This window comes from Elephantulus edwardii, unplaced genomic scaffold (assembly GCF_000299155.1).
Source record: "Elephantulus edwardii isolate Elephantulus edwardi_28Jun2011 unplaced genomic scaffold, EleEdw1.0 scaffold00132, whole genome shotgun sequence".
Taxonomy (NCBI): Eukaryota; Metazoa; Chordata; class Mammalia; order Macroscelidea; family Macroscelididae; genus Elephantulus; species Elephantulus edwardii.
Genome location: NW_006399882.1, coordinates 9,446,844 through 9,460,246, shown reverse-complemented (window position 1 = coordinate 9,460,246; position 13,403 = coordinate 9,446,844). Strand labels below are relative to the sequence as shown.

The 13,403-nt window shown below is 41.4% G+C and overlaps 1 pseudogene; it reads right to left on the bottom strand.

Annotated features, from left to right (window-relative positions):
• Positions 1-10,709: 10,709 nt before the first annotated feature.
• LOC102859862 lies at positions 10,710-12,069 on the bottom strand (annotated as a pseudogene).
• Positions 12,070-13,403: the final 1,334 nt, after the last annotated feature.

Below are 13,403 nucleotides of genomic sequence, written 5' to 3'. Positions count from 1 at the left end.
TTCAGCCAATATCCATCTAACATTAGCTACAATATCCCTAGTACCACGGTCCCTTCTCAACCCAGCCTGGACTTCTGTCAGTTCTCTACTGATACGCTGTTCCAGTCATTTTTGGATAATCTTTGGTAGAATCCTGCTTGCATGTGAAATCAATGATATTGTTCTATAGTTTCCACACTCTGTTGGGTCATCTTTCTTTGGAATGGGAACAAATAGAGATCTCTTCCAGTCAGTTGGTCAAGTGGTTGTTCTCCAGATTTCTTGACACAACTTGGTGAGCACGTTCAGGGCAACATCTTTTAGCTGAAATATGTCAATTAGTATACCATCTATTCCTGGGGCCTTATTTTTTGCTATTTCTTTCAGAGCAGCTTGAACTTCTTCCTTCATCACCATAGGTTCTTGCTCATATGTTGTTTCATTAAATTCTTCTGTGTCTGCTAACTCAGTATATTCTTTCCATCTTTTTTTGATACCTCCTGGATCATTTAATACTCTGCCATCCTTGATTATAGCAACTCTAGGTTTGAATTTGTTCTTCAGTTCCCTGAGCTTAAGAAATGCTGAGTGAGTTCTACCCTTTTGGTTTTCTGACTCCAACTCCTTGCACATTTCATTGTAATATTTTATTTTGTTATCCCACACTGCCTTTTGAAATCTTCTGTTCAGCTCTTTAGTATCTTGAATTCTTCTTTGTGCTTTGGCTTCTCTGCGCTCCAGTGCACTATTCAGAGTTTCTTCTGACATCCATTTTGGTCTTTTCTTCCTCTTCTGTCTTTGTAATGAACGTTTGCACTGAAGGGAATAGGTAGAAGTGGAGGGGTATCTTGATGGATGGTGGAACAAAGAAATAAGTGGGTCAGGGCACTTGAGCCAAGGGAAGGGACAACACTGAAACTAATGGTTAATTCCACAATAAGGGATATAGTTTCACTTTTTCTGTAAAATGCTTATCTGTTGGATACTCTCTAGATCTGAACATTGAGATTGACATACACTAAGAAGAAGGATTGGCCATCCACTTCCAAAATAGCAGGCCTCTGAAAACCCTATGTACAACAGAACACACGTAGAATGACAGAAAGGGCAACTGAGTATGGAAATACAAAGGAAGAGGAATAGTTGTGAGCAGACACTAGTTATTGGAACATGGAATGTGAGAACCATGAATGTGGGAAAATTAGATATTGTTAAGGAGGAAATGGAATGCATAAATATTGACATACTAGGCATTGGTGAGATGAGATGGACCAGCATTTTGAATCAGATAATCATATGATATACTACTCTGGAGATAAAAAGGTGAAGAAAAATGGGGTTGCTTTCATAGTTAGAAAAGCCAAAAACGTACAATATTGTGAGTGACAGGATAATATCCATACACATGCAAGGAAGTCCAGTGAATAACATTAGCATTCAGATATATACACCAACAACCAGAGCCAAAGAAGAGGAAATAGAAAATTTCTACCAACTTTTACAGTTGGAGATCGATCGAACATGCAATCAAGAGGCATTGATAATAAAGGTGACTGGAATGCAAAAGTTGGGAACAGAGAAGAAGACTCAGTAGTCGGAAAAAATGGACTCAGTGACAGAAATGGAGCTGGAGATAGAATTAATTTTGCACAACCAATGACTTATTCATCACAAACACATTTTTTAAGAGACATAAACGCAGGTTATACACATTTATCTCACCTGATGGTATGCATAGGAATCAGATTGATTACATCTGTGGAAGGAACCGCTGGAGAAGCTCAATATCAGCTGTGAAAAAAAACTAGGCCCGGAGCTGATTGTGGAACAGACCACCAACTACTCATATGCAAGTTCAAGCTGAAGCTGAGGAAAGTTAAACCGAATCCACAAGAACCAAAATATAACTTTGAGTCTATCCCACCTGAATTTCAGAACCATCTCAAGAACAGGTTTGAGGCCTTGAACACAAATGAGGGAAGACCAGATGAGTTGTGGGAGGATATCAAGGGTATCATCCAAGAAGAGTATCAGGGTAGGACCTTAATTATTCATGGGGTTTTTCTTCCTGGCTTAACTCCTTCTTCTGTAACCACCACTCATATTGTGGTTTTCCAGGCAGAAAGGAAAACTGATAAGAGAATGGCATGGCCTGTACATAGCACAGCATGCTTCACAGTGCTACAAAAACACTGCAGCATGGTGCCCTTGCTGTCCCTAACAATATTTCTGTTGTCATTTACTGTTGTCAGCAACTCATAGCTGACCATTGGACGGGTTTTCAGAGACAGTCATTCATATGGGAGGAGATTGTCCATCTTTATTCCTTGGAGGAGCTGGTGGACTCAAACCACCAGCCTTTGAATTGGCAGCACAACTCCTTATCACTAGGCCACCAGAGTGCCCTATGACTCACAGGGACCCTAATGAACCTCAGATCACACTCTCCTCTGCTCATGCCCATTGTTGCGGTCACTGTATTAATCCATGTTGGAGATGGTTTCCCTTTCTTTCACTGTTCCTCCATCTTTACCAAGAACTGGCCCCTCTTGACAACAAGCCTAAAATATGTGAGACAAGTTTCACCATCCTCGTCTTTAAGGAGCACCCTGGATGTATTTCTTCTGAGAAAGCTTTGTTTGGTTTTTGTTTGTTTGTTTGTTTTTTAATTCTTATTCATTTTAATGAAAGTTTACAGGGTCTTAGGGTTTCCAGTTATTCATTGTTGCACTTTTCTCCCTGCCCACCTCCTTCCTCCCAATTCACTCTTCTTGAAAAGTAAAAGAAAAACTCTTTCATTGTTATGCAATCCCTCCCCCAGGTCCACTCCACTGTGCAGCCCTCATTCTGGACTCCTGTCATGAAAATAATACCCAATCATATATCTCTTTTAAACAGTTTTCTCCCTCATCTGTCTCAATCTGTCCTCCCCTCCTTCTCTGCTTTCCCTCAACCCTGATATCAGTCCCATTTTACAACAGTGGCCCTATGCAATATTTGTCCTTTTGTGACTGTGATATTTCACTCAGCATAATGTCCTCCAGGGTCATCTATTTTGCATAATATTTCATGAGTTCCTTGTTTTTCAATTCTGCATATTATTCCATTGTGTGGATATACCAGAGCTTCTCTATCCATTTATTTGTTGATGGACACTTGGGTTGTTTCCTCTTTGCTATTGTGAACAAAGACGCAATAAACCTGGGTGTGAATAAATCTGCTTGGGTGGTAGTTATGTTTTCTTTAGGGTAAATTCCCAGTAGTGGAATTGCTGGGTCAAATGGCAATTCTATTTGCAACTTTTTGAGAAAGCAACATACAGCCTTCCATAGTGGTTGCACCATTTTACACTCCCACCAACAGTGTTTGTTCTTTGATTGTCCATGATATATATCCAATCTCATTCCTCAGCACCATAATTCAAAGGCATCGATTCTTCTTTGGTCTTCCTTATTCATTGTCCAACATGTTCTATCAAGGCCCTGTCATTAAGCCTTAAACATGAAAAAAGATAACATGGATATAATATCTGAATGAGGGGATATGGTCAAAATGAGACCAATGGAATCCACCACGTCATGATGGTGGAGTTCATTACAGAAAACAAAGAAAATTATCACGAGACATGACTGATCCCTGTCACACCTGCGACTACATAATCAAAAAAGGACCATGGTTGGGGTATATGCAAACTACAGGTTAAAAAGACTGGAGCTTTGACCACTGGCTACCCAGTGGTCAGGGTATATGGTTCATGACCATGTGGCCCTGATGGTAAACTCCCGCTTCTAACTTAAATTATATAATATGTGGCTATTTTTGGTATATGATTAAGGGCATGTCCAAGCAGGCACGTTCCCTAGTTGTTTGTGTAAATCTGACAGCACACTGCCCCCTCCGTGGGCTTGCCTGCAAATTGTAATCTGCATTCAACGGCACTCTTCCTGAGGGTGAAGCATCACCCCCTGAGTTTGTCCCACACTAGTCTATACATAGCCAGATTTGTTTAATGTTTAACATGATTTAATGCTGATTCAAATGTAATCTGAGTTTTTGCCAAGATTCAAAATGGGATAAGGGCTCCTACGTCACCTACAGTTTTCCATGAAATAATTACCTTGGAATTTAAGTGCCAATGGAATGGTCAGCGGTGTTCACTGAATACAGTAGGCTGAAGCACATGGTTTGCTGTGGTTGTTAGGTGCCGCTAACAGCGATATTATTAACAGTAGATCAAAATCTGTCCTTCATTATCCTCACAGTCTGTCATGCTTAAGCCCATTGTGGTCGTCACTATGTAAATCCATTTTATTGTGGGTCTTCCTGTCTTTCTCTACCCTCTGCCTTTTCTAGCATGATGTTTCTAAGAACATGGTTTCTTCTGAAAATATGTCCAAAGTAAGTGACAAAGATTCACCTTCTTTTCCCCTAAGGAGCACTACGGTTGTACTTCCTTCAAGACATGTGGTGTTTTTTTTTCTTTTCTCAGTGAATGGTATATTAAATACTCTTTATGACAACATAATTCAAAGTCATAAACTTTTCTTCTGTAATCCTTGTTTATTGTTCAACTTTCAAATACATATAAAGAAATTGAAAATACCATGCCTTGGATCAGGTACACACTAGTCTTTAAATTGATGTCCTTGCTTGGCGATAGACTTCTTCAGTGCAATGTATCTTTTGATTCCTTGATTGCTGCCGCCATGAGTACTGATTGTGGATCCAAGTAAAACTAAATCCTTGATAATTTAAACCTTTTATCCTTTGTCATGATGATGTGTTGTCTATTGGTTCAGTCATGTGGATTTTTGTTTTCTTGTCACCTGTATTGAAGGCTGTGGTCTTTGATCTTCTGCAGTAAGTACTTAAAGTCTTTGCTTTTTGCAAGCAAGGTGTGTCATCTGCATAATGTAAGTTGTTAGTGAGTCTTCCTACCTTCAACCTTGATCCATATTCTTCTTCATTTAGTCCATATAGTTATGTTTATAAGACATTTAATAAACATCCATTCTATTCTATTCCTTTTAAGGATTTACTATTTTTTTCAGGACTTAGATATTTTTATCAGTAACCTGAGAGAAAGATGGGAAATCACCTCCTGTGTGATTTACAGCCTCTAAACACCCACTGAAGGTCAGCAATAAGTTCATTCATTCCAACTTGATGGCAATGAGTTTGAACTTTGACTACTTAGTCCATATAAGGACTCTGATGTCACAGTACATCATGTACTGAATGGCTAACCAAAATATTGGGGCTTCAGATCCGCCATTGCCCTTTGGGAGAGAGATAAGCAGTCTCTTCCTAGGGAGATTTACAGCCTTTAGATCTTGATGGTAGGTTTCCAGGATTTGGGATCAACTTGGCAGCAGCGAGAAGGGCTTTGTTATGGTTTTGGGGTTTGTTTTTTTTAATCTTAGAAACTGTAAGAACGGTGAAGGACAGAGTAAGGTTTATATCTGTTGTTCATAGAGTCACTATGAGTGATAGTCGATTTGAGGGCACCTAACAACAACAACCTGCGTTATGTAGCTTACACAACCAGGCTTGCTGAAACTAAGGAGGACCTGAGGTGTTTGCTGCAGAAGGTCAAGGACTATAGTCTTCACTATGGATTGAAGCTCAATATCAAAAAGACAAAGATTCTCACCGCTGGGCCAATTGGCAGCATCATGATAGATGGAGAAGAGACTGAGGTTGTTAACAAATTCAGCTTGCTTGGTTCCATGAGCAACACTCTTGGCATCAGCAGCCAGGAAATCAAAAGGCAAATTGTAATGGGAAAATCTGCTATCAAGGACCTCACTGGAGTACTAAAGAGCAACAGTGTCAGTCTAGAGATGAAGGTGCGCCTGATACAGGCCACGGTCACAATTACTTGCCAAACATCAGAGAGCTGGAAAATGTCTAAGGATGACAGAAGAAGAATTGATGCCTTTGAGTTGTGGTGTTGGTGAAGAGTATTAAACATACCATGGACTGCTAAGAGAACTAACAGGTATTTCCCAGAGAGTGTGAAGCTAAGCTGTTCCTTGGAGGAAAGGATTTTAAAGCTCCATCTCACATACTTTGGTCATGTTTCCAAGAGGGACCGTCCTTGGAGAAGGACATCATTCTTGGAAGGCTGGAGGGACAGTACAAGAGAGGAAGTCCCTGGATGAGATGGATTGACTTAATGACTGGGGTAATGGGGGTATGTCATACAGTGAAATTGGCTCAGGATAGAACAGGGTTCAGAGCTGTTGTACACAGGGTCGCTATGAGTCACAGGTGACTCGATGGCACATAATAACAACAAATACCAAAAGGCTTAACAGGCCAGAAACTTTGGTATTTTTACTGCAAGCCCAGGTCTTCTGTCTCCTCCCTGTACTATGATTCAGTTCTGCACACAAGAAAACCATATATATGTTGTCTCTGGATACAAGTAACAGAACTCTGACTCACACAGACTGAAACAAAAACAAAGGAAATGTATCTCATATATCAGGAAAGCTCTACCCTTATTTTTCTGTGGTTTTCTTGGTATTGCACTTAGTGAGACGAAACCTTCACCAGCTGGGAAGATGCCTCTTGCCACCTCAACTCCAGTATCACAGATAGCTGCTCTGGTGCCAATTTCACAAGGTGGTGGCCCTACTCAGAGGCTGTCAAGACAAATGCTCATCTCTAGGCTGACTGACAAGAGGAGTGCCATGGTTACAGATTGGCAAAACATGCCCTTTTTACAACCAACAAATAGAGTTAATAAAATGCAAAGAAGTTACTAAGTTTTCCAGTGTCCCTTAGGAGTTTGGAAAACTTTCAAAAAAAACCCCTTAGTATGAAACAAACACAATGTATATCAATTTTGTAGGCAAACATTAAATCAATAAATAAATTTTTTTTAAAATAAGACCTAGGTAGGCATCTTTCATATAACACTGGCCAGAAGTGGGACATCTGCCTTCTCCTAAACTCCTCAAAAGGAATCCTGGTGCCACAAGAGTTAAGTTCTTGTCTTTTTAAGACTCACTTTGAAGAGACCAGTCACCGACAGGGAAAGATCTGGTAATCTGCTCCCACTGCATGGGGAATTACAAATGCACTCAAGAATTGCTGTCTTTCACCTTAACTGAAATATTACTTCTGTTTCCCACTAACTCTCCCAAGAGCATTTTTTTTATCCTCCTTGCAATCTTGATGTAAACTGTTCAGACCAACTTGCTGGTGTCTTGTGGCTCTGCTCCCTTCTTGTTCCCATTGTTCCTTATCTGTGATTTACAAGCACAGCCTGATCTCATCCTGCATAACCTCTCCCTTTTCTGAGTGGGGAACACATTCTCTTCCAGAAGGCCCCCTTCTCTGTCTGTGAATTTCCCATTGAACAATAAATTTATATTTAACGGATGGACTGACCCCATGTCAGTTTTTCTCTCTAGGAACACTTATACTGAGGGGCTTCCCCTCTTGCATTTGAACCCAACTCCCATAAAAACTATAGCCTAGAACACTGTGTGAGGTAGTTCTACTCCATCACATGTGGTCACTGTGAGTTGGAACTTAGGTTACAGCACCCAAGAACAGTAATAATCATTTGACAAAGGCCAGGGATTAGAGGGCTGAGTCCAATCTGGACAAGTGAAAAAGGGCAATGGGTGTCAGGGAGGCAACTAACAATGTCTAAAGCAGAAACCAAGGTCTAAGGGGTTAAAAAAAAGTCCAAGTTCACGCAATGACTTTGTGTAAGATCTGGGAAGAGGAAACCAGGTTTCTTCGCAGAAGCTACACCGGAAACCTGAGTTCCTTCCCTGCACTTCCCTGGGCACTACTATGTCTGAGTGACTCAGGAGGAAACTCGAGTCCCTAGTCCCGCTGTACTAACCCAACCTAAGTCAAGACTAAGGGGAAATATAAGTTAATTGCCCTGTGATTAATGAACTCTGTTGTTGTTGTTATGTGCCATCGAGTCCTTTGCAACTCATAGCGACCCTATGCACAACAGCCCTAAATCCTGCTCCTGCTCTATCCTGCGCCAACCTCACTGCCTCTAACACACCCATCCCAATTACCCCAGTCACCGAATCAATCCATCTCATAGAGGGTCTTCCCCTCCTGCGCCGTCCCTCCACCCTCCCAAGAATGATGTCCCTCTCCAAGGACCCGTCCCTCCTGGCAACATGTCCAAAGTATGTCAGACGAAGCCCCAGAATCAGTACTCTTCTCCAGCACCACAGCTCAAAAGCATCCACTCTCCTTCTGTCCTCCCTAGTCATTGTCCAACTCTCTGATGCATAACAAGCGATTGCAAAGACCATGGCCTGTATCAGGCACACCTTAGTCTCCAGAGAGACACTGTTGCTCCTGAGTACTTTAGAGAGGTCCCTAACAGCAGACTTTCCCATCGTGATATGCTTTTTGATTTCCTGACTGCTGGTGCGAAGAGTGTTGACTGTGGAGCCGAGCAAACTGAAGCTGTGAACAATCTCAATCTCTTCGTCATCCATCCTGACGCTGCCAATTGGTCCAGTGGTGAGAATCTTTGTCTTCTTGATATTGAGCCTCAGTCCATATTGAAGGCTGCGGCTCTTGACCCCCCGCAGCAAGCGCATGAGGTCCTCCTCAGTTTCAGCAAGCAGGGTTGTGTCATCTGCATAACGCAGATTGTTAATAGATCTTCCACCAATCCTGATGCCACAATTCTCCTCATAGAGCCCAGCCTCTCGGATAATCTGCTCTGCATACATGTTGAAAAGGTATGGAGACAGGATGCATCCCTGGCGCACACCCTTCCCAATTTTGAACCATGCAGTGTTACCCTGCTCTGTTCTGACTACTGCCTCTTGGTCCAAGTATAGGTTTCGCATTAGCACAATTAAATGTTCTGGGATTCCCATTCTTCTCAGAGTCAGCCACAGTTTGTTATGATCCACACAGTCAAATGCCTTTGCATAATCAATGAAACACAGATAGACATTCTTCTGGTATTCTCTGCTTTCAGCCAAGATCCATCTAACATCAGCAACAATATCCCTAGTACCACGACCCCTTCTAAACCCAGCCTGGACTTCCGGCAGTTCTCTGCTGATGTGCTGTTCTAATCGTTTTTGGATGATCTTCAGTAGAATCTTGCTTGCATGTGAAATCAATGACACTGTTCTGTAGTTTCCACACTCAGTTGGGTCACCTTTCTTTGGAATGGGAACAAATATAGATCTCTTCCAGTCAGTTGGCCAAGTGGTTGTTCTCCAGATTTCTTGGCACAACTTGGTGAGCACATCCAGGGCAACCAACATCTGTTATCTGAAATACTTCAATTGGTATACCATCTATTCCTGGGGCCTTATTTTTTGCTACTTCCTTCAAAGCAGCCTGAACTTCTTCTTTCATCACCATAGGCTCTGGCTAATATGTTATTTCTTTAAATTCCTCTGTATCTGCCAATTCCTTTCTAGCCCATTAACTATTCAGAGGCCACCTGAAGTGAGGCCACTGTGAGGGCGTCAGATTTGACTTCCGGTCGCAAGGCTTGCTGGGTGGGTGCGCGGTCGCAGTGGTGCACCAGCACCAGCTTCCCGACCACGTGGATGTCTCCAGAGAAGAGCCGTGGGGTTTGCAGACGTTTTTGTAAATGTGAATCATATGTCGGGAGGCAAGATACCATTCTCTCTCCTGGGTTTTAGCCTGTGGCTCTAAGCCACCAGTAAATACACCTGAAACAAAAGGGAAAACCTATACTGTCCAAGAAAAGGAAAAGCATTGGAAGCTTGGGGACTACTTGTGGACTTCTTACTTAAGTAAGAAGGACTTAGCCTCTCTACTCACCTCTTGGCCTGAGAACTTTTTATTGGCTTGTGTGTGTCTCCCTCTGGTGGCCAGGAGAGGTCTAAAGCCAACTTTTCTTTCTCTTTATGTGAACCTGAGAAGACTCATCAACAACCAGCATTATGCAGATGACACAACCTTACTTGCTAAAACTGAGGAGGACCTGAAGCATCTGCTGCAGAATATGAAGGACTGTAGTTTGCAATATAGATTGAAGCTCAGCATCAAGGAAACGAAGATTCTCACCACTGGGCCATTTGGCAGCATCGTAATAAATGGAGAAGAACTTGAGATTGTTAACAATTGAAGCGAGCAAAGTGACACAGTCAACATACTTGGCACCAACAGCCAGGAAATTAAAAGATGAATTGCATTAGGGAAGTCTGTCAGGGACCTCTCCAGACTGCTGAAAAGCAAGAATGTCTGTCTAGAGACTAAGGTGTGCTTGATAAAGGCCATGGTCTTTGTGATTACTTACTATGCATCAGAGAGCTAGACAGTGACTAAAGATAACAGAATAAAAATTGATGCCTTTGAGTTGTGCTGGAGAAGAGTTCTGAACATATGGACTGCCAAGAGAACCAACAGGTCTGTCCTGGAGAGGATGAAACCAAGCTACTCCTTGAAGGCAAGAGGGTTTTTTGTTTGTTTGGTGGGGTTTTTATCACAACTAAGCATTTATTATACTGTTTAAGATAAGCAACTGCAGTGACATTTCAGAAGCTCTATCTCCTTTTAAAATGCAATATATGCTCAGAATCTAAACAGTATTTTAAAATATACAATCTCTCCAAAAGAAAATACCCAACTAAAGATACATAACTTTTAATGTAAGTAAAATGTTACAGGATATTAAAGTCATCATGTGATTTTTCACAGCATAATGTAGAGAAATTTGCAAACTTCCTGTACAAAAGTGATCTTTACTCTTGAGCAAGTCGTTCAATAACACGTCGGTAATCTTCCACAAGTTCCTGAAAGCTTTCTTCTAGCTGTTCATGTTGCATACTTATTTCTATTTGGTTCATCTGATTTGTTAGTTCTTCTAGCCTCAGGCACTTTCTCATCTTGGCAAGATCTCTCTGCTTTTTCTTATATGGGCTAATGAACCTTCCTTTAATATCCAGTCTATAGCTTCTGTATTGTTCGGCATCTCCCACGTCAGTTACCAATAGTCGAAGAATTTCATAAACCCATCTTGCATGCTGCTTATTGATTTTGAACTTCTTTTGTGCCTCTACTGCCATATCTTCATTAAATCCCTGCGTTAACTTTTCCCGAGAAAAACAAGGCAAATCTTGACAAAGCTTCATCAGCACAAAGTCTCTTAATTTAACGTAACTTTTAGATGGATCTTCAGCTGTAATATCAAGAACTGAAGGAGAATTCATGTAGTATCTAGGCACTGTTTCAAGAAGTTGAGCACCATTGCCTTGACCTTGAAATGGGAGTCAGTATAAGCATCTTAAACGTGGCCGGGTTTTGTCTGGGTACACATAGTAATTATAGACTGTCATGTAGCCTACGGCCGCAAAGAACGTAGCTCCATCCTTACTATACTTCTCAAATACTAGAAAGTAGTGCCATCTTTCATCATCCACGTCAATAAAGCTATCAGTTTCAATAAACCACATCAAAAAGGTCTGAAGCCTTTCATGATATTCTCGAAAGCCTCTACATGTCATGTCAGCCTTATAAATCTGAAAGGGAAAGTTTTCTCGACCGGTTGGACTGAGAACAGAATAGGTATGAAGCAAGGTTCCAAATGGTTTGAAATCAACTTCCTTTTCCAGCAAAGCAAGAAAATCATTTGTGTTGATGCAAAATCCAGGTGGAATGATTTGTCTGATTTTGCCTTCCACATCATCTGCTTCCACACAATCAAAGTTTTCATCAACCTTAGAAGCATATTCAACACGGAACATTGTGGACAGGTTTCCAGCAATATAATATAAAAGGATCTTCAGACCCTTGCAACCAAAAGCAGTTTCATCATCCCCAAAGAGTTGGTGGGTATACTCAGGAAAGAAAGTTCTAATGGCATTCTCAAGATCTTCAGGAAAACGAACTCTCTTGGCTCCTTGATGTTTTCCTTTAAGAAGCTTTCCTTCACTGTATTTTAGCCTCATATGGCATATTCTATTCTTTATCTTCAAGCAAGGTTGTGTCATCTAATTTTAGTTCAATTGCTGTGTTGGTATTACATTTGTACTCTGCCAATTTCTTCTCCACTGTACTCTTATATTCAACCAAAAACTTCTCCATGGCACCAAATCCCGCCATTTCCAAGTTGCGAGCACCTGCGGCTGAGGAAGGATAAATCAACCCAAGGCAAGAGTTTTGAGACTCAGTCTCACATACTTTGGTCATGTAGCCTGGAGGGGCCAGTCTTTGAAGAGGGATATCATGTTTGGAAGAGTTGAGAGCAGTGCAGGCGAGGAAGACCCCAGATGAGATGGATTGATACAGTGACTGGAGCAATGGGGGTAGGTATGTCAGAGTCAGTAAGATTGGCTCAGGATAGAGCAGGGTTCAGACCTATTGTGGCTAGGGTCACATAACAACAACACGGTGAACTCTAACCTAATGAACGACACAGGAATCTATGGAAAGAATGGTTGGGAAACCTCAATGTCAGCAATCAAAACCAGACCAGGTGGAGCAGGCAATTAGTTTGTTGTTGTGGTTAGGTGCTGTTCAGTGACTCATAGTGACCCTATGAACAACAATCTGAACCCTGTCGTGTCACAACTCTGAACTCTGTGCCAACCTCACAATCTCTGGCACACTTGAGCACTTTGCTGCAATCACTATGTCAATACACCTGTTTGTGGATCTTCACTGACCTTCACCTTCCCAAGTATGATGTCCTTCTCCAAGGAATAGTCTCACCTAGTAACATGGCCAAGGGTTTGTGAAATGAAATGTCATCATCTTTGCCTACAAGGAACACTCTGGCTGCACCTTCTCCCAGACATATTTATTTGTTCTTTTGGCAGTCCATGGAATACTCAGTACTTCTCCAACCCTACAACTCAAAAGTATCATTTTTTTCCTTCTGTCATCCTTATTTTATTCATAGTCTAGTCCTCAGATGCATGGCAAGTGATTGAAAGACCATGATCTGAGTCAGGCGTGCCTAAGTCCTCAAACTGTCATCATTACTCCTCAGTAATTTGGAGAGGTCCCTAACTTCAGACTTTCCTAGTGCAATACGTCTCCTGACTGCTATACAAGTGGATTGATTGTGAATCCAGGTAAGAGGAAGTCCTTGGCAGTTTCAGTCTTTTCTCCATCTATCATGATGTTGCCTGTCAATCCAGTAGTGAAAATTGTTGTTTTGTTGATGTTGGGATGCAATCCATAATGAAAGATGCAGTTTTAGATCTTCTGCAGTAAGCTCTTCAAGTCCTCCTCAATTTCAGCAAACAAGGTTGTGTCATCTGGATACCAAAGGTTATTGATATCCAACCTCATGCCACAGTCTTCTTTAGAAAGTCCATTTTCTCTAATAATTCTCTCAATATACATATTGAATGGGTATGGAGAAAGGATACCCTTATGCACATCTTTCTTAATTTTAAACCACACAGTGTTCTCTTGTTCCAACAGCTTCT